This window comes from Pteropus alecto, unplaced genomic scaffold, assembly GCF_000325575.1.
Source record: "Pteropus alecto unplaced genomic scaffold, ASM32557v1 scaffold23, whole genome shotgun sequence".
Classification (NCBI taxonomy): Eukaryota; Metazoa; Chordata; class Mammalia; order Chiroptera; family Pteropodidae; genus Pteropus; species Pteropus alecto.
Window position 1 is genome coordinate 7464665 of NW_006435837.1, and position 27742 is coordinate 7492406.

The window sequence follows — 27742 nt, forward strand, 5'->3', positions numbered from 1 at the left end:
AAAATGATCCCGGTGAAGAAAAGAGCCGATTGGATCATCTCAGTTGGAAAGACAACCACAGGCTTTAGGGAATAATGGAATGATGCTCCACTTAGTGGAGATTTGTGTAGTCAGTGCGTGCGCATCTGTGTGCATATGTGTGTGAAGTGGAGGAGAACTTGGGGGAAATATGAAGATGTGAAAGAAAGGAAGGAAATGAATAGCTTTGGAGCCAGGCCAATTTGGATTTGAATCCTAGCGGAAGGGCCAGTGAACTTGGGAAAATTACTTAACCTTTTGGACTCTCAGTCTCTTCATACTGAAGTAGGGCCCAAGGATTTCAGTGACCTGGGATTGTTGAAAGATTGAATAAGACACTTTATGTAAATCTTAACACTCTTTTGGCAGATTGTAGACACTCAGTCACATTGGTTTGCCCGCGATGAGCCTTTGAAGACATTGCATAATTCAAAACTTGCATAATTCAAGGCAATTTTCCCTCGAGGAAAAAATGTAAAGTAGAATTTGTTGTATTTCATGTTCTGTGCATGCATTAAGACTTTATTAGTATTTTTATATTGCCCTATTTCAAATTCACAAAAGTTAAGCTCACATGAAATGGAACCTCATTGTTGAGAGCACCCGTTTGTGAAAAACAAAACAAAAAATGAACCACCACCACCATCAACAAAGCTTGAACAACACATCTCTATGAGTTTTCTCCATTATAAATATACGAAAACTGAGTTTACCCATTACCTTTACCAAGAAAGAGTGGTCGAGCTGCTGTTCACATCTGCTCTGCCTTCCTGCCACACTGTGCTCTCCGGCTCACTGAGTCTTGTGGGAACCTCCCTCTCTGGGGAGTGAGTCACAATTACTCAGACCGTGGTTCCACTAGATGACAGCATCTGATGCAAGAGGTGAGAAACTGCATGTGGTGGGGTGGGCAAGTAAGAAACAGCTGCGCAGTCACACCTGTAGCCAAGGAGCGGCTATGAAAGTGAATGTTTAAAGATGCGAGGTAACCACACTGTTCATTTACTTTCTCAGTCAGCAGTAAGTGCTGTTTCCATTTCTTTATTTTTATTAACTCTCTCGCCCACCCCACATTCAAATTTTATGCTTGTGAGCAAGGAAGGAGAGGAGGGAAGTTTAATAAAAACAGTTCAGTCTTGTTTTTTGGACTTGGTTTTTGGCTGAGTGAAAGGCTTTGGAATGGTGGATAGGGTTTATTGTGATGACAAAAGTTTTCCTTTGCTTTCCATCTGGGGTTCCCCAGAGAGGGGACTTAATGGGAGGGGGAGGGGGAAAAGCTGAGCAGTCTCTACGTCCCAGACTGGGTTTACTGGCTTATGGTTTCCAAGTTGGCTTTGTTCCCTAGAGTAGGTTGAGGAGGCCAGATCAGGAAGGCAGCACTGGCCAAACCTCACCTCAGCCCTTTCTGAAACTGAGAACCTTATTAGAGTGAGCGGGCATGCCAGTGCTGAGTGAGGGTGTGCAGGCTACTCATCGTCCTGCAGCTGTCACGATGGTATGTCCTGATGCAGGCCTGGTTCTGAGAGAATCAGTAGCCAAGATAGCTGGGGAATGGGTGATTCTGGGCCACAAAATAGCGGCAGCCTTCAGAAGCCCAGTTCAGTGATAGAGAAGCCATTCTTCAAGAACACTTCGAATCCTGTGATGACTCCAGGGTACAAAGGGGCTTCTCCACGTGCTGAGCTTCCCCACTCTGCACCTGAAGCCTCCGAGCACTAGTGTGCTACATCCTGGGGATGAGGACAAGTGGTTTTTTTTTTTTTGGTGGAGGGCCAAAGAGTATTTCATAACTGAGAATATAGTGTGAGATATTAATTTCATCGAATGGCAGCATCAGTGGTAGCCGAGAAGCTGTACCACACAGCCCCCGGCCTATGGCCTGGTTTGGTATCAACTTTGTACTTCAACATGAGCTCATATGGAAGGCAGCAGGTTGATGAGGATGTCTCAATGGGGCTACCTTGACAGAAACCTTGCCTTCTTGGCACAAGATCCTGGCCACTCAAGCCTGGTACATATTGACCTACGCTCTTGAAGGTAATCAGCAACCTACTGTTTCACACCATCCAAAGCGAAGCTACGATGGAAGAATTCCAGTTCCCCATCATGTTCCAGGTTATACGTGGGGAGGAGAAAACAAGGAAAGGAGCTACATACAGGTCAATCAGACTGGGAGTTAATGTGGTCCAAAAGCCTCTGGCTGGGTGGGTGATCTCACTTTTTGTTACTGTAAATTACCAAAGATCTGGCCTGCACTGTGACCATTTCCTGTAGCTGAGCAGCATTTTGATGTGTCAGCTCCATGCCTTTCTCCTCACCACAAAAACCAGAAGCGCAAATCCCCCACTAATAATTACATACTTATTTGCAATACATATTAGCCTGCAGGAGTCCGTTACTAATTAAAAAGAAATCCTACAGCCTCTTGAATAAAATGACACAAATAGATGTGCAAGCTATTTGAAGAAATAAAGGCCATGCCATCTGGAGTCATTATTATATTTCAACATGGAAGTATACAGACTGCTAAAGAAGATAAATCGTAAATGTGAAAAGATTTTGGTTGGGCTCATTGAACACATCAGTTTCTAATATATCAGTTGCATATATCTGCTTCACAGAGTTTAGATCAATCTCAGTGCCTTGGCGGAAATCAATCCTTTAGGATTATATAAACTAAGTGGAGGCAGCAGGGCTGTGACGGAGAGAGCTGTGAGAAGACACCAGGGTCGTGGGTCTTGGCATTGACACTGGCTAACTTGGCAGATGTGGGCACATCATTTCTCCTTTCTGGGCCTCAGGTTCCTTCTCGAAAATATAAAAGGGTTCTGCTATTTTATGATTCTGTGACTCTGGGAAAGAGAAAGTGATGAGAAAGGAAACTAAGTCAATAGCAGGATGGGGTCTCGATCTCAAGGTGATTAGAGTGGTGAATCTTGGCAGTAGCCTTGCCCCTGGGTGCCAGGCAGAACTTGACTAAAATGATGAATTCCTTGCTTAGAAACACATTTATTGATGAGAAATATTTGCATGTGTAAGACTGTGTAACAGATGTGTTGAATTCCCTGCAAATTGAGTGGAAAAGTGTGTAAATCATCAGGAGCTAACCCTAAGCCCTTGAACCAACCGTCTGCTTTTCTACCTGAGAGATTTTTCTGGCACTTTAATAAGTTTCTCAACTTGTATACAGGGAAGCCTAGAACACTCCCCGGGGCAGCCCTCAGTCCCGAAGGGGTGGGAGTTGGTGGATAAAGACCCTACATCCACAGTTACTTGGTGGCACAAGTTGGATGAGAATTATGTGCTGTTTTTCAGATCCCCTCCATGGTAAGCAACGGAGAAATACAGGTCATTGGCTTTTCTCTTTTCCTTGTTTACACTCCACACACTCTCACATTTCAAATGAACTGTCTGCATCCAAATACGTGTTATAGGGTCTGCAGTTTACTAAAATAAATGACCCAAACCTAATATCAGATCAGGGAAGCCTGACAGAAAAATGATACCTAACACGTCTTGCACTATTTAGAACCAGGATGGCAAACAAACCACATCTCCTCCTGAAAATTTCCTATTGATAAAAACCCTATATCTGGCTGGTTTGCTTGTCAATAAGTATGGTGAGCCGACACAGTTCAAAACCCAATCCGCTCTACGGCCATGCCACCCTGAACAAGGCCGATCCCGTCTGATCTTGGAAGCTAAGCAGAGTCGGGCCTGGTTAGTACTTGGATGGGAGACCACCTAGGAAGCTCAGGTGCTGTAGGCGTAAAAAAATAAAAAAAAAAAAATATATATATATATAAATGAAAAACAAAAATCAATCCGACAAAGCAACTATGAAATCAATTTGGGATCTATATTACCCATTTAATTTACCACCCCTCACTTCCCTTTCTACTCTTTAGCTAGTTTTAAATTGATGAAATTAGAATTATGTAGCTATAAGAAAAGTCAGTATTTCCTATGTACTATGATGCAAGAATTATTCAGCATATACCAACCTTCCCAGCATCAGGTAAATAACCAGAGCACCTTATTTGCAGAACCATCATATAAATAATCTGTTCCATGCTATATATGAAGTTTGTTAGGGAGATTGAGTAACAGTTATATTTTGAGCTATAAGGATGTAGACAATACGAAGGTACAAGTTACTCCTGTTGACAGGACGTCAATTTAAAATGTTAACAGCATTGCACTACAAGATCGGTGCAGACTTAGTTTCAATAGAACATGGTAAGCAGGCTTCTAAAATGGCCTCAGTGATTTTTGCCCATTATTCATACCGTTGACTTATGCCGCTACTCTTGGATCCTCCTCTAGTTGGGCCTTCCTGTGAGCTTGCAGTCCCAGCTACACCTTGATTTTGGCCTCCCGAGACACTCTGGAACAGAGGTCTCAGTTAGGTCGTGCCTGGATTCCTGATCCACAGAAACTGTGATATTAAAATGTCTTTTAAGCCACTAAGTTTGAGGATGTTGGTGGATAATTTATTTCGTAGTAATAAATAACCAGTATATGATGTCTTTAGGAGAGAGAGCGAGCTGAGAGGAGTTGTGTAATTTGGGCCTCACAAATCCAGAGTTTGGTAAGATTTTATGCTTTATTTTTGGACTTTTTAAAGAGGTAAGTTTAGTTAAGAAAAATAATAAGTATCCGTGAGGATAACTAAATAGTATAAGAAAATAAGAACCATAATATATTCATTTTTTTAATGAGAATTTATTTTCAGTTATAGTTGTCAGACAATGCTCTATTAGTTTCAGGCGTATAGCCTAGTGATTAGACAACTATATAACTCACAAAGTGATCACCCTGATAAATATAGTGCTCCTCTGACACCGTACATAGTTATTACAATATTATTGGCTATATTCCTTACTTTCTATGGCTATACTTTCTATCTCCATGACTATTTTGTAGCTACCCATTTGTACTTCTTAATCCCTTCCCCCTTTTTCACTGACCTCCTAACCCCTCTATCATCTGGTAATCCTCAAAATGTTCTCTGTATCTACGAGTTTGTTTCTACTTTTTTGTTCATTTATTTTGTTCCTTAGATTCCACAAATACATGCAATCATATGGCATTTGTCTTCCTCTATCTGACTTACTTCACTCAGCACAATACCCTCTAGGTCCATCATACAATATCTTTTTCCATCTCATTACTTTTATTCTCTGTGTCTTTTGATCTGAATTGAGTCTTTTGTAGGCAGCATTCGGCCACCCTATCTTTTGACTGAAACATTTAATTCTTTTTTATTTGAAGTGCTTGTTGATAGATATGTAGTTATTGCCATTATTTAGACTTTTGATACATATATTTTTTTCTTCTTCTTAAAGAAGTCCTCTAACATTTCCCGTAATACTGGCTTGGTGGTGATGAACTTTAGCTTTTTCTTATCTAGCTTTTTTTTATCTGTCCTTTGATTCTAAATGATAACTTTGTTGGGTGATCTTGGTCGTAGGTCCTGGGATCTCATCTCTTTGACTATTTCGTACCAATCCCTTCTGGCTTGCAAAATTTCTGTTGAGAAATCTGCTGCCAGTCTTATGGGAGCAGATTTATGTAGGTAACTGCTTTTCTCTTGCTGCTTTTCAAGATTCTCTCTTTGTATTTAACCTTGGCATTTAAATTATGACGTGTCTTGGTGTGGACCTCTTTGGCTTCGTTTTGCTTGAGACTCTCTGCACTTCCTGGACTTGTATGTCTCTTTCCTTCACTTGATTAGGGAAGTTTTCTGTCATTATTTCTTCAAATAGGTTTCAATTCTTTGCTCTCTCTCTTCTCCTTCTGGTACCCCTATGATGTGAATGTTGTAGACTTGACGTTGTCTCAGAGGCTTCTTAAGCTATTCTCATTCCCAGAGGCTTCTTAAACTATTCTCATTTTTTTTTTGATTCATTCTTCCTGTCGCTATTCTGATTGGGTGTACTCCACTACCCCATCCTCTATATATCTGTGATTCAATCCTCCATTTCATCCACTCTGCTGATTCCCTCTAGTGTACTCTTCATCTCAGGTATTGTATTCTTTATTTCTGACTGGCTCCCTATTATGTTTTCCATCTCTATTTTTGTTATTTTTGTTATTTTTTTAATTCTCTTTGTTAAAATTCTCACTGAGTTCATCTATACTTACCCTAAGTTCCTTGAGCATCCTTATAACCAGTGTTTCGAACTTTGCATCTGGTAGATCGCTTGTCTCCATCTTGGTGAATTCTTTTTCTGGAGCTTTGTATTGCTTTTTTATGTGTGTCATGTTTCTTTGTCTCCCCATTTTGGCTGCCTCCCTGTGTCTGTTTCTGTGTATTAGGTAGGGCTCCTAAGTCTCTCGGTCTTAGTAGAATGACTTTATGTGGTAGGTGTTCTGGGCTGGGTAGTCCCTTGGCACAGACCTGGGAGGGGTCCAGATGCAGGCTAAGTTCATCCGCAGCCTATGCACCTCCGGGGCCTCCTTATAAGAGTCACCAAGCAATTCACAGATGGCTGCCACTTGTGATGGGCTTATAGGTGCCTCGAGGAGCCAAGTCAGAAACCGAGGCTGGCTTCCACTAGTGCAGTACTTGGGGCTGCTCAGCAAGCTGTAGGAGGCATGCCAAGGCCAGATGCTGCTTCTTTGGGTTATGTGAGCCTTTGAGAGATTTTAGGAAAGTCCGTAGCAGGAGCCAAGACAGCCTGTTTGTATGGAACAAATCACTGTAGGTGGCTTGGGTGGGCCTACAAGAGAGGCAGAGTCTCAGGGAATCCCCTGGGCGGAGCAACCTGTGTCATCCAGGTTGACGGTGTCTGTGTCTGTAGGCTTGGAGAGGGGAGGGCTCAACAAAGGAACAATAGCTCCTGCCTGCACCTCTGTCTAGGAGCCAGCTGCTCCTACAGCCCTTGCCCTGAAGCCCAACAGCTCAGCGTCTCCCCGTATGTCCCCGGCACCTGTTGAGCAGCTGCCCAGGCACTGAAGCTCAGAGTGAGCGAGTCTGTCAGCGAGTAAGGCTGGGCACAGACCCTTTAAGAGGAATGCCTGAGAATTCCGCAGCCCTTGTCTCAGCCACAGTCTGTTGGTTTTCAAGTCAGAGGTTGTGGGGACTTCTCTTCTTGGCACTGAAACCCGGGGCTGGAGACACCTTACTCCTCAGGTGAGGCTGGGTGCTCTGTAGCCAAGATAGCCCTCCCGATTCTCGACCACCATTCGCGGTTGTGGGACAGAGCCATATTGAGTCTCCAACCCGCCTACTGTTTTGAGGTGACCTTATTTTAGGCTTATGTTCAGCCAGACCTCTGGCAGCCCCATGTACTGGTTGCTCTGTAGTGTTGTTATAATTTCGGTGTGGTCACTAGAGGAGGCGTGCACAGCCTCTACCTTCTGTGCCATCTCGAATCCCTAATATATTCATTTTTAAGTTACTCATTCAAGTAGGCTCCCTGCTTGAATATGTATTAAGTAGCTATTCAAAATTAATTTACCTATGCTGGAGGACTGGATGGGCAAACTACTGCCTATGGGTTAAATCTGTTCTGCTTTCTTCTTTTGTAAATAAAGTTTAATTAGAATGCAGCTATACCCATTCATTTACATGTTGTCTACGCCTCTCTATTCTTTACTTACAATAGTAGAGTTGAGTAGTCACAACAGAGATCTTACAGCCCAGAAAGCCTCATATATTTACTATCTAGCCCTTAACAGAAAAAAAAAATATGAACTCCTGATCTAATCATATATCATAATTCAAGCTAACCATTAACCAAAGTAATCAGAATTAATAAGTGTTCTCTATATTTTGATCAACATAGAATGTAAAACTGGTAATTTATACTCCAAAGCATTCCATTGTAAGGTGTTTTTATCCCCTGGAATCACTTAAATCATCATCTTAATTTCTTGTTGCCATTGTATATACGGATATAGGATCCCAAAATGAATTGTATATTTTTAGCAGTCAGTCAACAAATCATTTTAAGCTGTTCCCTATGTGTGAGATGCTGAAAGATACACAAAGATAATATTTGGTTTCTTCCCTTGAGAAACCTGTTTTATAGAGGTGATGATGGCCATGCTCCCTCTCAGTGCTGGGTTGGCATGGTAATAAAACCCATTAGCACCAGGATATAGCTTTCCTTGCCTCTTTTTAGCTGTACACATAGGGCAAGATACATAATCATTGTGTGCCTCAGATTTCTCAGCTAAAAAACGGGAACAGTAATAGAACCCATCACATAGATTTCCTGTAGGATTGAGATAAACATGAAATAATTAATGGGTAATGTTCAGTAATAGGCCTGGTACCTTGTAAGTGCTCAAATATGTTAACTTTTGTCATCACAGTAGAGTTGACCTCTTGTACTCCCATCTTGCCATTAGAGTCGATGCCTTTGAGTAATGCAAATTAATTTGATTAATTAATGGTTTCAACTAATTTAGAATCTTCATTAAAGTTAAATGTGGAAGTCAGTCTCGTGTGATTTCTTCCTAGATGGAAGCACTTGAGAAATTCTGGGCAACTGCTATATCTTGAAATCAATGCTATCAGTGAGGGGCTAGTTTTCCTACTGCTGTTCTTGTTTTAAAATTATCCTTTGTGCTAAAATGGCTCATTCTTACCTTTAAATCTCAAAATGTTAATTTCAGAAAAGTGAGCAAAATCATTCATGTGAAATTTTAGATAAACAAGATGCAAACTGTATATTCTCTCAAATGCTAGAGATTCATTTATGCTTTTATAATTCATAATTGAATTTGGTCTTTTCCATAAACTTTTGTTGAGATTTATCCAGTATTATGAGTCATGGTAGCAATATTGAAGGCATTTTGTTTCATGAGTAACGTTATGAAAATACTTAATTTGCATAATTTTTTTCAATTTTCTCTAACATTCAGAAGCATGTCATTATTGTCAAAAATTACTATTATGTATGTTGTGTAGGATACATTGATATTTCAAAAATATTTCAGTATATAATTCATTCCACCTCCACATATATAGTTGTGCAGGTATTGAGGTCAGAGAGCTTGAGAGAGTTTTCTAATGCCAAAGAACCAGTTGAGAGCAAAGCCAAGCCCGCAACAGGATTCTTTGTCCAATCTTATTTTCACTATGACATCACATATTTATTCTAGTTTTAACACTTGGAATATTTTTATTGTACTCGAATTCTTTCAACATATTTCCTAGCATCTTAGATCTAACAATTTGAATGTCCGATGAACCAGAATGCTTCCAATAATACCTCTTTCCAGGAGATTTATGCCTGTGGAAAGGGTTGGACCAGATAATCTCTTAGAACCTTCCCCAGTTTTTGTTTTTCTTTGATCATTCGTAACAGATTTAAAAAAAAAATTGCTGCATTTACCGGGGTTAATATTGGTTAATAACATTATATAAATTTCACATGCACATTTTTATAACGCAACATCTGTGTATTGTATTATTTCCTCCCACCCAAAGTCTAGTCTCCTTCTGTCACCATGTATTTGACCCCCTTTACCCTCTTCATCCTCCCCACGCCCTAGTTCCCCTCTGGTGACTACCGTTCTTTTGTCTGTATATAGGAGTTTGGGTTTTTTTATTTGTATGTTTGTTTTTGTTTGTTCATTTGTTGCTTTTCATTTGATATCCCACATATGAGTTCTCCTTTTCCCTCTGACTTATTTCACTTAGTATAATACTCTCAAGACCCATTCGTGTTGTCACAAATAGCAACATTTTATCTTTTTATGGCTGAGTACTATTCCGTTCTATATATGTAACACATCTTTATCCAGTCACCTGTCAGAGGACAATTAGGTTGTGTCCATGTCTTGCTCATTGTGAATAATGCTGCAGTGAACATAGGGTCACATTCATCTTTACAAATAAGTGTTTTCAAAAATTTTACATACATATCCAGAAGACAGATTGCTGGGTCATATGGTACCTCTATTCTTAATTTTTCGAGAGACTTCCATACTGTTTTCCATAGTGGCTGCACCAATTTACATTACCACCAGGAGTGTGTGAAGTTTCTCTTTTCTCCACGTCCTCTCCAACACTTGCAATTTCTTGTCCTATTAAGAATAACCATTCTAACAGGTGTGACGTGGTATCTCATTGTGGTCTTGATTTGCATTTCCCTTATAACTAGTGATACTGAGAATCTTTTCCTGTATTAGTTGGCCATCTGTGTGTCTTTCTTGGAAAAGTAGCTATTCAAGTCATCTCCCCATTTTTAAAATCAGATTGTTTTGTTGTTGTTGAGTTATATGAGTTCTTTACAGACTTTGGCTATTAACCCATTGTTCAAAGGTTTTTGTTATTTAGTGTTAAGATGATTTGTGCTATGCCTCACTGCTGTGGATGGTCAAAGACTGACTATATGACCCCCTTCCCTAATTTGAAGATTTATTGAATTCAATATTTGCCTTGCTTTTTCTTACTCATTCTCCAATGGTGATTGAGGTTCTTTAGAGTAATTTGCAAAGGCTAAATGACAGAATACCAGTCACAGAAGTTTAGAGCTGAGACAACTTTCTAGATCATCTAATCAAATTCCCTAATTTTTCAGATGAGGAAAGGAAAGCCAAAGGGCAAGATTGTATATAGCTGCCTGCTTTAAACTATGCTGATTCCATGCATTTCAAAGGCATAATTAAGCATGGAGGGGGGGTGGTATTCAGAAAAGATAAGTAACAACTAACTAAAAATTTATTTAAATTAGCAGGCTCCCATTTGGGGACAAACATATGTCCTGAAAAATTAAATCGATAGAATCGGTCACAACTCATTGCAAATGACTTTAATAAAACCAGTACTCAACTGAGACTGGCTTGAATTGGCTGGAATTTCCATTGCAGAAGGGATAAAAAGGACCGAAGAGGCTTCTGAACTTTGGAACCAGAGCAGTCACATGAGATTAGTGGCTTCTTCAGGGGCAGGGAGCAGCATTAAAGAAGTAGAAAATGCTGGTGATGAACACTGGCCACTTTGCCATTTTTCCTGGTATACTTGGGCAGATGGTATGCTACCAGCCACATCTGGGAACCAATAGGGTAGGTTGCCAGTGTCTGCATGGGAATCATGGGACTTGTTTGAAAGACTACCTATTTGCAAGGCACCTCCAGTGCCTTAATATTTTCTTCCCAGTGTATTGTTCGCTCTCTCCAGTCCTCTTTTCTAAGAGGAATTCTAAAGGGGGGAAGTTATGGAGATATTCATTCATTTATTCCACAAATCATTCTGAGAACCTTCTATGTGCCAAGTGCTGTCGGGTCCTGAGGATACAACATTGTACAAGATATGCTCCCTGTTCTCAAGGACCTTAATGTGTTGACAAGTAAATAAGCAATTATATTACAGTGCAGAAATTGTTAAAATAACAGGAAGTACAGGTACTAGAGGGGCAGAGGAAAGGAGCCAGTCTGGGCTTAGGATGTGCATGGTTTGAAAACATGTATCAGAGAAGATGTCCAGTGAGTTGAGACTTGAACTGAACACAAATGGAAGACCTGATAACATAATTAATGGGAAAGATCTAACTGATAATTTTTTGAACTCTCTAAATAAAGAATGTACCTTTTTTGCAATGCCTATAGAATATTCACAAAAATCAAATGCAAGCACTATCACCAGATTTCAACAATTGGAAGTAATACAGCAAACATTTTCTCATGATGTTATGGCAAAACTAGAAAGAACAAAAACTAGAACAACAAAACCCAGGAAATAAAGCCTTTACATTTTGGGGGGAAGAATGAATTTCTCTTAATCCTTCAATAAAAGAGAAGATATAAACTGAAATTGCATAGTTTCTAGAAAATAGTAATAAAACAACATATATTGTAATTTATAAGATATATCTAAAGCAGTACTCAGAATGATTTTTAATATTTTTATCAGTAAACAACAAAATAGACTATAAGAAGTAGAAGGAAGGAATTATAAAGATAAAAGCAGGAATTAATGAATTACAAAAACTAAATTATTTGAAAAATAAATACAATGAAAAACTAGCTTTGTATAGAAAACAACAAGATAAATTGCTTGACTAATCGAGAAAGAGAAAATATAACTATATAAAATAAGAAACAATAATAGCGAATAAAACAAGAAAATTAAGACTCACAAGAGACTACTTTGTTCAACTTAAACATGTATATTTCAAGACCTGAATGAAATAGACAGTATTATAAGAAATATGATTTACTGAAACTTATCCCAGAAGAAATTTAAAAAAAATTTAGACCATTTCTCTAGAAGAAATAGAGACATTTCTTCAAGTGCTACTTTTTTCAGCATATTTCCCCATATGATTTTTATTCTTTGATAAATTAATATGAAGTATTTTAGTGATAGATTTTCTTATAGCAAATTATCCTTGCATTCTTGAATAAATCCTACTGGGTCATAACATTATTTTTTAATGCCTTCCTGAACTGTTTGCCACATAGAATTATTACATCCATTTTGCTAAGTAAGACTCATCTGCAATTATCTTTTGTGTGTGTGTGTGTGCATGTAGACTTTTTGAGGAATTTTGGTATCACTGTTACATTTGCTTTATGATTTAGAAGTTTTTCATACACTAGGTTCTAGAATAGACAAAACAGATTTGAATTATTTACTCTTTCAAGGTATACTAGAAGTCCTCCGTGAAACCATCTTAGCCTGGAAATCTGATGTGAAAAATTATCGGTTAATTTACTGATACACTAAACAGATATTTCTAAAATTCAACTTAAATTCTTGATAAAGCAGTCAATAATATTAATTTATGGAAAATATGAATGCAAAACCAAAAACTATGTTTAATGGGGAAACACTAGTAGAATTATAACTAGTGTCTGAAACCTGACAGAGATGCCCACATTACCAGTATCATGCAACATGATGCTAGAGGTAGACATTAAGGCAAGTAGATAAAACAACCAGTGGTATAAAAATTAGAAAGGGGAGGGTAATATAACTGCTTGTGAATGATATACCAATCTATTGGAAAACCCAAGAGAATCAACTGAAAAATCTGCAGGTATTAAGAGAATTCAGTAAGGTAGCAAAGTACAAAATTAATATATAGAAATCAAAAGTCGTATTCATATGAAATATAAAAATAACTAATTCACAGTAGCAATAGAAAAGAATAAAATATTTGAGAAATTTAATACAAAATGTGCAGGAACACAAAAGTTAATTTGAACAAATGAAAAGACATTCCATGTACATTCATAGGAAGGTTTAATATCATATGTTTTAATCCTTTTATAGGTTAAATTTGTAAGCGTAATGTGTTCCCGATAAATATAACAGGAAATAAGCAGGAATATTGACCTGTTGATAGGGGTACAAACTTAGGAACTGGGCCTGTGGAAGATGAGGTCAGGGAAGACATAAAAAATACCTCGTATGAGTATTTGTGTGAATGTATTACCTGTTCAGAAAATTAAATAAACATTTTTATAAATCAAGTGCAGCTAAACCTCTAAAGCCTGAACATTCATATACATTTTGTTTGTGGCCAGGAATTCTTACTAGAATAATTTCTCTATATTTTGTCATCATTCACATCTGAAATACAGTTTTGAAATTGAGTTAGCTTCAGTGAATTGTGTTGCTCATCTTTCTGTGCAGTAATATATAACCTTAAGTTAATGTGAATAAATACGAGCTCATCTTTCTGGAACTCTGAATTCAAGTTATATATGCCTCTCTAAGTAAAATTGTGGTGGTGATCGTGAATTTTCATTAATAGGTTTTTGTGTGTGAATGTATGTGTGTTCTACTTCATGAATTCTAAGGAGATAGAGATATTAGAATGTATAATTCATCCTCATTTATCACAAGTCAACAAAAAGAATCATAGTGACAAACTGGGAATTATTGCGGAAAATAATAAATCTCAGATGTCCTGGCACTTAGGTTCTATCCACTTAATTATCCTACCCCCATTCTCAAATATGATCTGGAAATTAAAAGTGGTAAAATATTTATATAAGTATTATATTCACTTGGACAGAGTTGCAAGTTTTAATAAATCATGGGCTTGAGATATTATTCAGCTCAAAGTTATTAGCAATCTGTGAAAATGTACTTAATTCAGACTGGATGGTATTGATAAATCTTTTCTATTTTAAAATTAAGTTTTAGCAAAGTTATCTACTTCCTAGAATTGATCATTTTTCTCTTGTGTATAGTTTCAACAATAGAATTTTGCCCAGATGGATGAATTTTCCTGCCTTTTTTCTTTCGAACTTAATTTCTCTGATCATTCAGCTTGTCCAGAAATGGACCACTCTTCTTTGATCAATAAGAATCATTCTCTTATATCAAGACTAACAAGAAGTAGGAATGCCAATGTATTTATTAACTCTTCATACAACTAAAATGATAGGAAAGACAGCACACTGCCAAGTTTGATGGTCATATTTGATCCTTTACCATGACACCTACTTGAACATGGCTTCCTAAATACTATTAAAGGTAAATGAAACAATTTGAGGTCTTCTCTCTTCTACAGAAGGAAAATATTTGTAATTTGTGTAATTTGATCTGTTCATTCATTCATTCATATAGCATCTTTGAATATCCGTAAAGTGCAGTGTTATTCATTTTACTCCTGGCACCATATTAAGGGCTAGAGATAAAAAGATGAATGAGACAGGGTCCAGCCATGAAAGAATTTACAGTAAAAGAAATGCCATAAGCTGTATTTCAATCAATGAAATTTGCATCTCTAGCCAGAACCTTATATTAACTCCACACTTGTATATCCAATGCCACCTCAGTAACTCTACTTTGATGTTCAATGGACATCTGTACTGATCTGCTCTGTCTGCAGTCTTTCTCATAGTCATGTTGGTTGGTACTTCCATCATTCCAGCTGCTATGCTAAAAAATTTAACTACTTTCTTTTGTTAAATTTCACATCCAGTTCATCAGAAAGTTCTCTTGGCTCTACTCCAATATACATCCAGCAGAATCTGACCATTCCTCATCTCTGCGCTGCCAGCCACTGGTCTCACTCTCCATCATCTCTCATTTGAATGACTGCAATAGCCTCCTAACTAGTATTCCTGCTCCCTCCCTTGTTCTCTCAGGCTGTCATCAACAAAGCAACTGCAGTAACCTTCTTAAAACATATGTCATGTCACTTCTTTGTTCGGGACCTTCCATGGCCCACATTTCACTTAGACTATTTGCTGGAATCATTGCAATGGTCAACAAGGTCCTACATGACCGTCCTCCATAATCACTTTGACCTCATGTCCTGATTTCTCCTTCACTCTCTGCTCCAGACACACTGTCTTCTTTGTTGCTCCTTCCTTAGAGTTTTTGTGCTGACTGTTACCTGTGCCTGGAATGTTCTTTCCTGGGTATCTATGTGCCTTTCTCCTCACTCTATTCAATTTTTGCTCAATATCATCTTCTCAATGAAGTCTACTCTGACCACACTATTTAAAATTATATGCCTCTATTTGTGTTCTTAATTTCCTGTCGGCCTTTTTTATTTTCTTTTCCCCAACACGTATCTCCTTTCAAAATACCATTAATTATTATGTGTATTGTTTATTATCTGTCTCCCTCTGCTGGACTGTAACCTATAAGAGTATGTGGGTCTTTTTCATTCATAAATTCCAAGAGAACCTGGCACATAGTAGATACTCTATTAATGTTTCTTGAATGAATTTGTTGATTGAAAAAAATTTCCAGAACCTTGTTTGCAAGAAAGAAATTCACTGATTGACCAGTTTACCACATTTACAATTTATCATATTACCAAATTATTTTAAAACTATTTGGGGTGAATTGGCCTGTTTCTAGTTAACTGTTGGATGTGTTATGAGAATCTTCTTCTTAGAGAAGGAGTCAGCAAACTTTCTGTAAAGGGCCACATAGTAATTATTTTAGGTTTGGACCACACATTTTCTGTCACAACTACTCAATTCTGCTTTTGTGGTGGTGCAAAAGCAGCCGTAGACACTATATAGATGAATGACTGTAACTACATTCCAATAAAGCTTTATTTATAAAAACAGATAGTGGGCTGGATTTGGCCCATGGGCCATAGCTTGTGGATCCCTGTTCTAGATGACACTGGAGCCCTTAATGGGGATTGAAGGGATTAGATGATATATCCAATGTCTGATCTGGCTAAACTTAGGTCTTTTACTTACTCGGACTGTATTCAGGTTCTGGATCTACATTAATTTACCCTATCTTATCATGTAAATGAGTTATCTCTCATTTTTTAAAATCTTAAAATGACAAAAATTTAAACCCATCTCAGAGTGATAATAATAAATTGAGAAAGTGTATATGACACGGGCAAAATATAAACATGAATGGCCACTGTCTTCTTTTTTCTCCTTTTCTTCTGAGAAGACGGTTTCTTTGTCACTAGGGCTGCCGCCCCTGTGATGAGGTCAGTCAATTCAGCAACCGAGGCCAAGGTGAAAGAAGCTTAAAACATAATAGACTGATTTATACTGGAAAGGATACCAAGTTACTCTAGAGAGAAAAAAGTGAATTTAGAAAGGAGGAGGAGGAGGAGGGAGGGAGGGAGAGAGAGCGGAAAAGCCATTCATGGATAGGTTTTAGGAAGAGAGTTTTAGAAGTTTGGAAGCAATGGGATTAGAGGCAGCTCTCATGCACTGCTTCGTGGAGCACAGGGATGTTGGAGCCTGCGTGGGGGGCGGGCACAGCGAGAGAGGGATTCTAAGTGTTGCTCTGTGTTATGAATGTAATTCCCCTTCTGGAGTTTTTAGAGAGAATGCAATAAAGACTAAAACTACAATTTAATTTTACAGTGTGGGCCTTGGAATAAAATCATTTTATTGCCTGGCCTGGAGGCAGGGTCACGTAAGTGCAGCACTAAGCACAGAGTCTGACATAGAACTTAAAACGGTAATTATATAGTTTTTGCTATAGTATTTATACCTGATGAGGGAGAGATACGGGAAAGCTGCATAGAGAGTAGACTCAAGTTGAATTTTATAAGATAAGTAGGTGTTTGTCAAGCAGGTAAGCCATATGAGTGTGAGCTCAGGCTTTGGAACCAGAACGTCTGGACTTTGAAACCTGGTCCAGTCACTTCTTGTATGACTTTGGATAAGTTGCCCAATCTCTATATGACTCAGGTTCCTGAGAATGAAGATGACAGTAACTAACGTATAAGGGAATTGTAGGAATTAAATCTGATAACCCGTGTGAGGTACTTAGAAGAGAGATGAAATGTAATTAAGTTTATCTTGTGTTAGTCAGTGTTGTTATTACGAGTATTTATCCTGCACTACTGAAGCCAAATAGCATGTGAAAAAGACACCTGTAATGGGTACATTAATTGTCATTACTTAGGATCATCATTAAGCATCGTTTCTTTGGGGGCTTATATTCTTACTTCAAGATTTTGTGATCAAGATTCCTATACTTAGGACGCAAATCTCTGAACCTTAGATGCACTTTGGCCGTTGAATTGTAGAAATAAAACCACGACATTTTGCTTCTTGACGGGAACTAGAGACTCCTGCAGTCTGGAACCAGAGCCGTGCTCCAGCGCTCTGGACACCAGGCCCAGAGGGCCGGCTTTCTCTTGATCCTGGACTTACGAGCAGTTCACAGAGCTTCGATAAATCAAAGGGGAAGGGAAAAATGCAGCAAAGTGCCTAAATGTACCTTTTCATCTCACAAGAGAACAGGAGTAAATCTATTGAATTCAAGGCATTGCCTAGAGTAGTAAATACCTCTGGGCATGTTTCGGGGCGCAGGCCTGCGGATTCCAAAGTAAATTACTATGGTGAGAAGTAGAGAGGTTGAGCCAATGATGATGATGCTCTGGTTTTCTGTTACTGTTCTGCTGCCTCAAATATTCGATATTTTTGTCTTCAGGAAATTTATGTTTCCCATAAATGCACTAAGGTTCAACACTTAAATAAATCTTTTAAGTCATAGACTAGAGATATCTGCAAAGAATCCTGCCGTAACCGCCACTGCCCTGTATCTACCCCTTGACCACTCCTAGCATGCTTCTGCCCAGGGATTTTCTTCTTGCAGACTCTCTGCTTATCTTTACCTGGATTGCTTCTTCCATCATTCAGGTCTCTGCTCAAATGTGCCCTCCTCGGAGAGGTCTTCTCAGATCACTCATCTGAGTTAGCTTTCCGCCCTCCCACCTAACAGCTTACCACTCCAACACTTTACTGTGCTTTAGTTTTATTCTTGGCATTTATCACGACCTATACCTCTATGCTGCTTTATATTTTTTATTCGCTTGTTATACATGTCTCATTACATTATAAGTTCTATGAGGACAAGAGTTTTTCCTGTCTTAGTTATTTACCACTGTATCCTCAGTGCTTGGAACAGTATCTGGAACAGAATAGATGCTCATAAATATTTGTTTAAAAAATGAATGACTGAATAACTACTAGACTAGGGACTCTTTCACATTTGACTGACAAAGAAATTGACTTCTCAGCAAGTTCAGTGGTTTGCCCAAGGTCAAAGATGTCTGTCATGTCTTGCAGAGCCAGGACTTGAACCCTAGTCATCTCTCTTCTGCTTTAGTACCCTACCGACTATGAACATGTATTTGAATGACCACCATATGCTAAGCACTGTACAAAGGGCAATTTGTGGATCTTCCGGTCTAACATTGACCTTACAACATGTACTGCTAAAAGGATACAAATTTCACCTACTGTTGCCTATTCTAGAAGTATTTCGCAATTGTGGCTGTCCTTTAAAATGTGAAACTTAAAAATAATAATCATATCAGGGACCCAACTCGAATTAAATTAGAATCTCTAGGAGTGAAACACGACTTTGGTATTTTTTTTTTAAGTTCTTCATGTGACTAACGTGCAACCCCTGCTTCAAAAACCACTGCCTTGGCCCAGTGTGTCTCAAATTGTAAGGTGCACATGAATCCCCCAGGGATCTGATTGTGATGCAGCAGAGCTGGGGTGGGGCCTGAGAGCCTGCATCTCTCAAAAGCTCCCAGGTGATGCAAATATTGCTGGGTCTGGACCACAGTAGGGAGGTTCCTGAGTGTACGGAGCGATCCGTGTTAGAAAATAAAATCTGTGTACACTTATGAAAGAAATATGCAAAGAGCTGTGTCATAACACAGATGGACCCATGGCATAGACCCCATATTTTGTAGTGAGGTTTCATGATATTCGAGGGAAAAAAAATGGAAAACGACATCATACAAAAATGCAAGCAACTGAGCCCAGTATAAAACATAGCTCACAAATACTGGGAGGATGCAGAGGGAAGCAATTAAGGAAATATCCTGAGAACTGAAACTAAGTACCAAGCTATAGAAACCTCCTCTGGCCTGATTCTGAGAATGAAACAAAAAATCCAAAAGGGCAGCTACAGGGAACAGTGGTCATCAAAGGGTCAGGCAGGGTTTGTATGGGAACCCTCAGTGTAGATTATTTTCACCAAGAATAACAGACTTCTCATGGGAATCTGATCTGGCCATCGTCTTAAAGTAAGTAAGTCAGGGGTGGCTGGAAAAAAATGGAGTGAGGCCCATTCTAGGTGTCTTTTCGCAGAGTACAGGAGGGAGAAGGGGAAGCCACCACCTCAAGAATAATAGAGAGCTTGGCAGGCGCTCACCTCCCTGCTCCACAGATGCTCCCGACAGCCCAGCTTGGCTCTGATCTCTCCTGGTTTGTTGTAACCCAGCTTCTAATTCCAAAATGAAACGTCAAGATTCTGGGATTTACCCAAGTAAGCCCTTACTTCCAATCTTCAGAGAACTGCCAGTGCGCAGACAGGCCCTACTCAGCGTGCTTATCACACCTGGCTTATTTGTTTCTATCCAGATAGCTCCCACTCGCCTCCATTTTGGAATATCTTGAAAATCCAGGCTATTGTGTCCCTATATATTTTCAGTATCATGCTTAGGGCACTGATGTCATTGTAAACTCACCAGAGGTGGATTCTGATTTCGAAGACTAAAAATGCATCCACACGCTAACTGTGTGGAAAGAAAACTCCAAGCGGGAGAACAGAGCCATGTTCTTCTACCTCGAGGACATCAGGGTGACCCTGCCCTCATTTATGTCCAGTAATCTCTCTTTAGTGTCGGCTCAGACAAGCGAAGACGAGACTAGAGGACAGTCTTGAGAAAGCACGCTACGCAGTTAGTCACATATGTTCTAACTTGGCTGTGTTCTTCAGAGCTTTTTTTTAATTTTTTTTTTTTTAGGCGATTTCTCAACAGGGATGCAAATGAAAATGTGCACTTGGGGGCACTGAGGTGGCGATGAGATTGTGATGAAATGGAAAGCAAAGGAGTAGGCTGTCTTTATTATAATAAAAAAATGCAATGCACAAGCTATTTTTTTTTTTTTGGTTGACCCTTGGTTGACCTCACAGATTGCAAGGACCTTGTCAGTTTACAATCCCTTATTTTTTTATCACCTACAGCAGCACCTGGTCTTCCTAGGTGGTCTCTCATCCAAGTACTAACCAGGCCCGACACTGCTTAGCTTCCGAGATCAGACAGGATCGGGCTTGTTCAGGGCAGCATGGCCATAGGCCTTCAGAACTTTGCATTTCAACAAACTTGATTTTACTGTGGGATATCTGAATACAGTAACATGGAGTTTAGCTATAATTCGGTGATATATATTATAATATAAAATGTAAATTTATATTTTAATTATGTAACAATTTTATATTGTAATTATAAAGTAATCGTAATGTCAGGCATAGTTTTACTTTGAAATCTTTCAGCACTCCGATCCTTACATTTAAAAAAAGCACAATGTTCCCTAGACACAGATTTAGAATTACAAAGTATGGGAAAAACAATTTTCTGGAATTATTTAAAAGCTCCTACTTGAACTTCATTTATTATCAAATTCTTCCCTCATGCAACAATACCACTTTCACAGATGATTAAGGTCTTGGTGTTATTCAGTTTAAATAGGAGAAGAATAAAGAATATATTCACGTTTGCATGTAATTATCTCAGTGATGGAATGCTCTACAGTGGATATTACACTATGATATTTGAACTGTTGACACATATCTTCTGGAATATAGAGAGCTTTACTGATATCATTATGTAGATAATAAGGAAAAAGGGCATAGGAAAAATCCTTTTTTCCACCTTCCATCCAAGAACACACCTCTCAGCATCAACATTCACAAAAGGATATCCATTTGATTTTTTAGTTAAGTCACATACCAGAGAACCCTCCATTCACTTATTCTAAAATATAAATGGCTGTTGATGAAGTCACGAAAACAGAATCCCATGTCATAGAGCTCAAGCTAGGGATGCCACAGGTAAGTTTCTCTAGCTTTGCAAATACAGGTGAATGTGAGTCTTTCTGATTTCTCAACAGGGATGCAAATGAAAATGTGCACTTGGGGGCACTGAGGTGGAGATGAGGAGATTGTGATGAAATGGAAAGCAAAGGAGTAGGCTGTCTTTATTATAATAAAACAAATGCAATGCACAAGCTATTTTTTTTTATTTTGGTTCATGCCGAGTAGACTGCTACTAGAATTCCTTGATGGGTAGAAAGGAGCTAGGCCTCACTTGTTAGGTCTCAATGCCCAGGCTCCATTAGGGAGGAGGCTGAAAGGAGTGGTTGGGAGTTCTCTCTAATGAGACAGGAGACTTCTTTGTTTTCCCAAAGGTGAAAGGAACAAGGAACATTCAGATGTATTTTCCCTTCCTGCCATATTTACTTGATTAACGCGTCACTAAAGAACAAAGAACAGAAGGGAACAGGGATTTTGTTAATTTTTTTTTCTGAACGGAGCTTAATTTGCACACCATGAAGAAAAATTGATCCTTTTCTTACGTCTGCTGCTCTGTTGAGAATATACTACGCAGAAAATCAATTTCCTTGTCTCAAGTTGGTTTGCCTATTTAATTAACTTAGAGGCTTAATGGAGACAAACATGATTAAAACATAGTTTGAGAAAGCTTTCAAAATTGTCATTTATTATATATAATAATATTTCATCGGAGATTTCCATGTAGTTATCATGGTGTGTTGGATTTTATTTTCCTTCCAGCACCATCTTATTAGTTCTTGAAGGTGATTAGTGCATCAGTCCCGTGATAATCAGCAATGAAAATAGTCCTATTATGCTTTAATATATGCAATATAATATTACCTGGGCTAGAATATCATTTTTTATATCCATCTGTAACTTGGTGTTTTATTTGGCATATTTAGAAATCTTGCATTGAACAATCATTACATATTTGTCAAGTAACTTATTTAAAACAAGAGTTTTAAAGATCAACTTTTAGGATATCACTTTTTATATCTGCTTAATATTTTCTAGCTCTGCCTTTCTTTAGAGTAAGTGATCAAAATCCATATATCCCTGATGAGAAAAGAGAGGAAGACTTAGGCAGGAATATATGTTTAGAATCAGATTAGGCAGGTCAGAGATCTATTAAGTATTAAAGAGAAAGATGACATATTGCACCTTGGACTTTATTTACTTTAAAAGTTATTTTAATCTCATTAACAATAAAGTTTATTTAAAGTTGCTTAAGTATTTTAAAATAATTGAGCAGTGAACTTATTCTTCTCATAGTCCTCTAATTTTTGCCAGCTGTCCTGTATCTACATTGTCAAGCATAAAGCCATTATTTACTGTTTTCTTCTTTATAGCGTAGTTTAGTTTTAATTCTACATATAAATAAGGACCACCATCAGTCCCTTATACTCAAAGTTCATAGTATAGATAGCTAAACTAAAGTGTGCTTATTCATTCGACTATTGCTGGACATTTGGGTTGTGTTCAGTTTTAGAATATTGTGAATAACACTGCTAAGAACATTATATCCAAGTCTCCGTGTGGATGTATGTTTTAATTTCTCTTGGATAAATATCTGGGTGTGAGATTATTATGTTATATGATAAGTGACTTTTTAATTTTATAATGTAGTACCATATTTTTTTCCAAATATGCTTTAACATTTTGCATTCCTACCAGCAATACATGAGGATTTCAGTTGCTCAACATTCTTACCAACGTTAGATTATAATCAGTGGTTTTAACTTTAACCAGTCTAGTAGGTATATAATGAGATTTTATTTTGCATCACCCTAATGACTAAACATGTTGAACCTTTTTTCTTGTGCCTGTTGGCCATTCGTATATCTTTGTAGTACCTCTTGAAACTTTCTGGCCCATCATTTTATTGGGTTGTTTCTCTTCTTATTGACTTGTAAGAGCTCTTTTCATATTTTGGATATAAGATTTCTGTTCAGTTATATGTCTTGCAAATATTTTCTCCTAGTCCATGGCTTGCTTTTTTATTTACTCAAAGTCAATTTAAAATACAATAAGGTCCATGTTAGCATTTTTTCTTTTATGATTTGTCTTTTTTGTGATTTGTCTGAGAAAACTTTGTCTAATCCAGTGTCTCAAAGATTTTCTCCTATGTTTTCTTCTCAAAGTTTGGTAGTTTTAGCTCCTGCGTTTAGATGTATGGTTCTTCAAGATTCAGTTCAAATATCATTTCCCCCATTACTCTTCTTGGAAGTGTTCATCAAACCTTCCTTCTGTAGTTTCCCAGCATCATATATGTACATTTACCTCCAAGTACTTAATTGTAATTACTGGAATGTTCATTTTCCCCACTAGACTGTGAGCTTCAGCACATAAGGATGAGTCTTGTTCATTTATGAATACCGAATGCCTAGACCATTCCTGATGTGTAATAGGCCCTCAAATAAAACTTGTGAAATGAATGAATGAATAAATGAAAGAATGCAATTATATACTCTTAATTCTTTAAATCATATTTTTACAAGGCACTTTTGCATCAGCATTTCATTAAAATCTCACAAGAAACCCATAAAGCACACATTGTATTACTTCTGTTTATAAACTATTATTGGTTTCCCAAAGCTTAATGAATTAAGATCAAACTAATTAGCTTGACATTCAAAAATGTCTGTGATATTATCCCCCCCTCACTCCCCCACCTTCCAGCTTTATTTTCTTCTCTTCCTGGTCACATATCCTATGCAACAACTGCACTGGGTAATTAATTCATTGTTCTTCATCTATGCCCTTGATTTCTGCCTCTTCACATTCATTCACGTTGTCTCCTCCACCTTTAAATTCTCTCCACCCCATTGCTGCTTGAGAATATCCTTCCCATCTCAAAAGCCAGCACTTTTATGGACCCTCCCATGATCTGACGAGATAAATGACCATGTCTATGTGAGTGCTCCTTCATTTTTACAACCACAAACCTCCATCTATCTTAAATAAAATAAATGATGTTTGTCCTTTGCTTTCTACCATTTTTCTCTTGATATTTCTGCTCCAGCTGTGGCGTGCTCTCTCCTATTAGCCGTTTCTCATTGCTCGCCTGTTGCTCCTCCCTCCAGATTGCCCTGTTCAGCCTCAAGTAACCTCAGAGCAGGAGTCGTGAGGTCTGGATTCCAGCTCTAGCTCTGTCAGATGCTGGCAGCAGGGCTTGGGCCCTTAATTGTCTCCTTTACAAAGGAGATCTAGTCCTGCCTGCCTTTGAAGGCTGCTCTGGGATTAAATAATACAGTGGATGGGGAAGTCACTTTTAATTTAACATGCCATACAAGTATAAACTATCATGATCATTATTGAAATCAATCCCCCAGCTGAAGACAAATGTGTTTGAGAGGAATGTTTTCGGGCAGGTATTTATTTGGCATTTCCTCAAAATGGCTCTTGACTCCTGAGTCTCTCCGTGGCCAAGGTGAGCCCTAAACACCACCTTCTCATTCCTGCCTGCACTTTTTTTATGTTTAGATGCTTTTGGATCCTTCTGTGCAATTCTCAGCATCTGTTCACACTTCCTCATACCGGGCTTTGTACAGCTAATGCAAAGGAATGATGGCTTTTTTTTCTCGATTTACTCGGGTTTTTGCAATTGTGAAAACCTGGCCACTGTCTTTTATGATGTCCAAGATACAGATGGCAGGAAAGGAAAGCTGAAGCGGAATAAACAGTCACTTCGTATTTTCACCACCATCAAAGGGTCTTGCCTCCCCAGGTCAAACTGTGAGATTACTGTAACGGGCCTGGCCACCTTCCTCCGCTCATGAACCCCCTCCATGCTTGTTAAACCTTCCCCTCTGGAGTCTATCACCATCCGTCTTCTTGGTCACATGTCTACCTGCACATCCCAGTTATCCTTTTCAAGCCCTCTGCGTTGGTCTGAGACTGAGTCTGGCTCCCCAGATGAAGTTTACTTTCTCAACTCCCTCTCATGTGAAAGGTTCAAGTTAGTTATTTAATGACACAAGGAGAGGTCATGGTAGCACAGCCTCTGGTATGGGATTTTCTGAATTCAAATTCTAGCTCTGCCATACTCCCTTTATGATGGTTGCAAGTTCTTGAACTTCTTCCCGCCTCAGTTTATAAAACTATAAAATGGACGACCGAGAGTCCCTACCTCATCTGTTGTTTGATTGAATGAGTTAATTAAAGGTTTTAATGGGTTAAGCACATAAAGAATTTATTACATTGCTCAGTAATAAGTAAGGAGTCAATCCAAGTACAGTATGCCAGTTAATTGAATGAAAAGAACCTAGAACAGAGCCCTAAAGCACATGGCTTCAGACTCTTAACGGTTTAGGTTCTAATCTTGTCTCTGCCACTTATTGGCCTTGCAATCTAAGTCTAGTTAATTAATTTTTGTAGGCAGAATTTCTTCAGCTATAATATTAGTACCTTCACCATATAGGATTGTGTTAAGCATTAGATAACATGATGTGCATGAATCACTTTCAGCATAGTGCTCAGTACATAATAAGCATATGGTTGAATTAGCTATTTTTATTTGTTAGGGTACTGGAATTCTCCTCCCTAATTATTTAATCATTGTCTTTTGGAGTACTGTCCAATTGTCTCCTCTTATTCCAGAGGGATGGCTTTAATGGTAGATTCTTAAAGTCTATTTGGAATGTAGATGAGCTATTTTCACTTAGACTAGATTTGTGATACTTCTCAAGTCACAGAGGATCAATGGAGGTATTATGCAAAGGAACAGGCAAGCAAATGGGCAGTTTTAATTAACCCAACAAATAAAAGCCCTTTAATTATTTTTCAAAGCACATCTATTTCACTCTGTGGGAAAACCTACCATCTAATATTGCACCAAGTCTAGCAAGCCCAAGGTAGACTCTGTTCCAAAAACTGTGATGAGTTCTTGTTCTAATCTTTCCTTTTTGTTAATTACAAAGAGTCAAGATAATGGATTGAGAGCTGTGTTCTGTTCAGGTCTATGTTCAAAGTATTTTGCTTTGAAAAATAACTCTGCCATTTGCACACATATTTGTACACACTGTCTCAATTATGGACTCAAAGAAGAAAAGACCAAAAAGATAGAGTTATAGTCCTTTTGCCATGTTTTTTCTCAGTTTTCTATTGCTAAAAGTATAACTTAATTCTCATTCGAGAGGAAGACATTGGGAAATACAACTCAATAAGGAAATGAAGCACACACAGCTATCAGAAATAGAGAAGAGAAAAATGAAGGTATCAATTAAGTGTTTATCTGTACTAGTGCAAGAAAAGGAAGAATATTTATTAGACATTTTGATCTGTGGGTAAAGAAGATCTGTGGCTCAAATCAAGGAAAATATACATCCTCCACTTTACAATTATCTTTTATCTACTCAAGCCAAGTAATCAAACCATGAAATTTGCTGTTTCACTTTTACCTGCCTTTGCCCTTGCTATGGATCATGGAAATCTTATTAGTTGTATAAAATCAATATTTTTTATTAATGCCCATATAGGAAAGTTGTTCAAGCCATTTTTGTTTATGCCACCATCAAAATTCTTCTTCACATGAAGATGAAGGCTTAGCATTAATATGTTTTTGGAGCTGGAACAATGAACGCTATTTAACAACACTCATTAAAGTGCTGTGATTAGTACTTGAGGTTAGCACTAGAAGGGTATGGGATAAACAAGCAAGAAAGAAATTGCTTTTATCAAACTATAAAGCCAAAAGCCAATACCGAACTGAATTATCTTCTGTTCATTCTTTCCCTCAAATCAGCATTTAATTTGACTAGTAAAAATGTTTAAGAATAGAACAGTACTTACAACAATTCAGAACCACTCACTTAAGTAGGCAATAGAATTTGCTAGACCAAGGAGACCTCGTTTTTTTTTGTTTTTTTTTTTCTTTAAGCATACTAATTAAAAAGATAAAATTCAGCCTCTGAAATCTTATATCAGCAAAAGAAACACTGTGAGTTATGGTAATAAAATAAATTACCTTGGTTACATGCCCTGGGCTTTTCCTTCTGAGATTATGGCTGTAGGGGATGCCATATTTCTTTACATTGCTCGAACTAGCAGGCTTTGAATCCACTTTTTTTTTTTGCATAAAGAAAGCTTACAATATTATTTCAAAGAGTGATTTTCCAAATATCTAGATTGCCCTATTAGTTTATTAAAATCCATGACTCTTAATTTCTCTATTACTAAAAAAAAAAAAAAAAAATCATTTCTCTATTTGATTATCCCACTAGTCTATCTAAACTCCAGTTTTCCACTAAACAAAGCAAGCAATGTGAGCTCTAGTGAGGAGAGAACTCTGGAAATCAGACAGAAGGGTGTCATTTGGGCACTACCATGGGAAATCTTTCTGGAAAAAAGAAATCTATCCTGAATACCGGAAGTGCTCTACTGCTGGCCACAGAAGGAGAAGGGCAAAGGAGATCAGGAATGGAGAGAAAATCCAGTAAAGTTGGT

General features: G+C 38.1%; 1 protein-coding gene and 2 pseudogenes across 3 annotated transcripts in view; 1 reads left to right on the forward strand and 2 right to left on the reverse strand.

The window, feature by feature from the left end:
* The window catches only part of GLRA2 (glycine receptor alpha 2), a 173429-nt gene that overhangs the window by 46827 nt on the left and 98860 nt on the right, over positions 1-27742 (reverse strand). The gene's annotated exons all lie outside the window — the stretch shown is intronic.
* LOC112479599 lies at positions 3669-3787 on the forward strand (annotated as a pseudogene).
* On the reverse strand, positions 20423-20541 carry LOC112479548 (annotated as a pseudogene).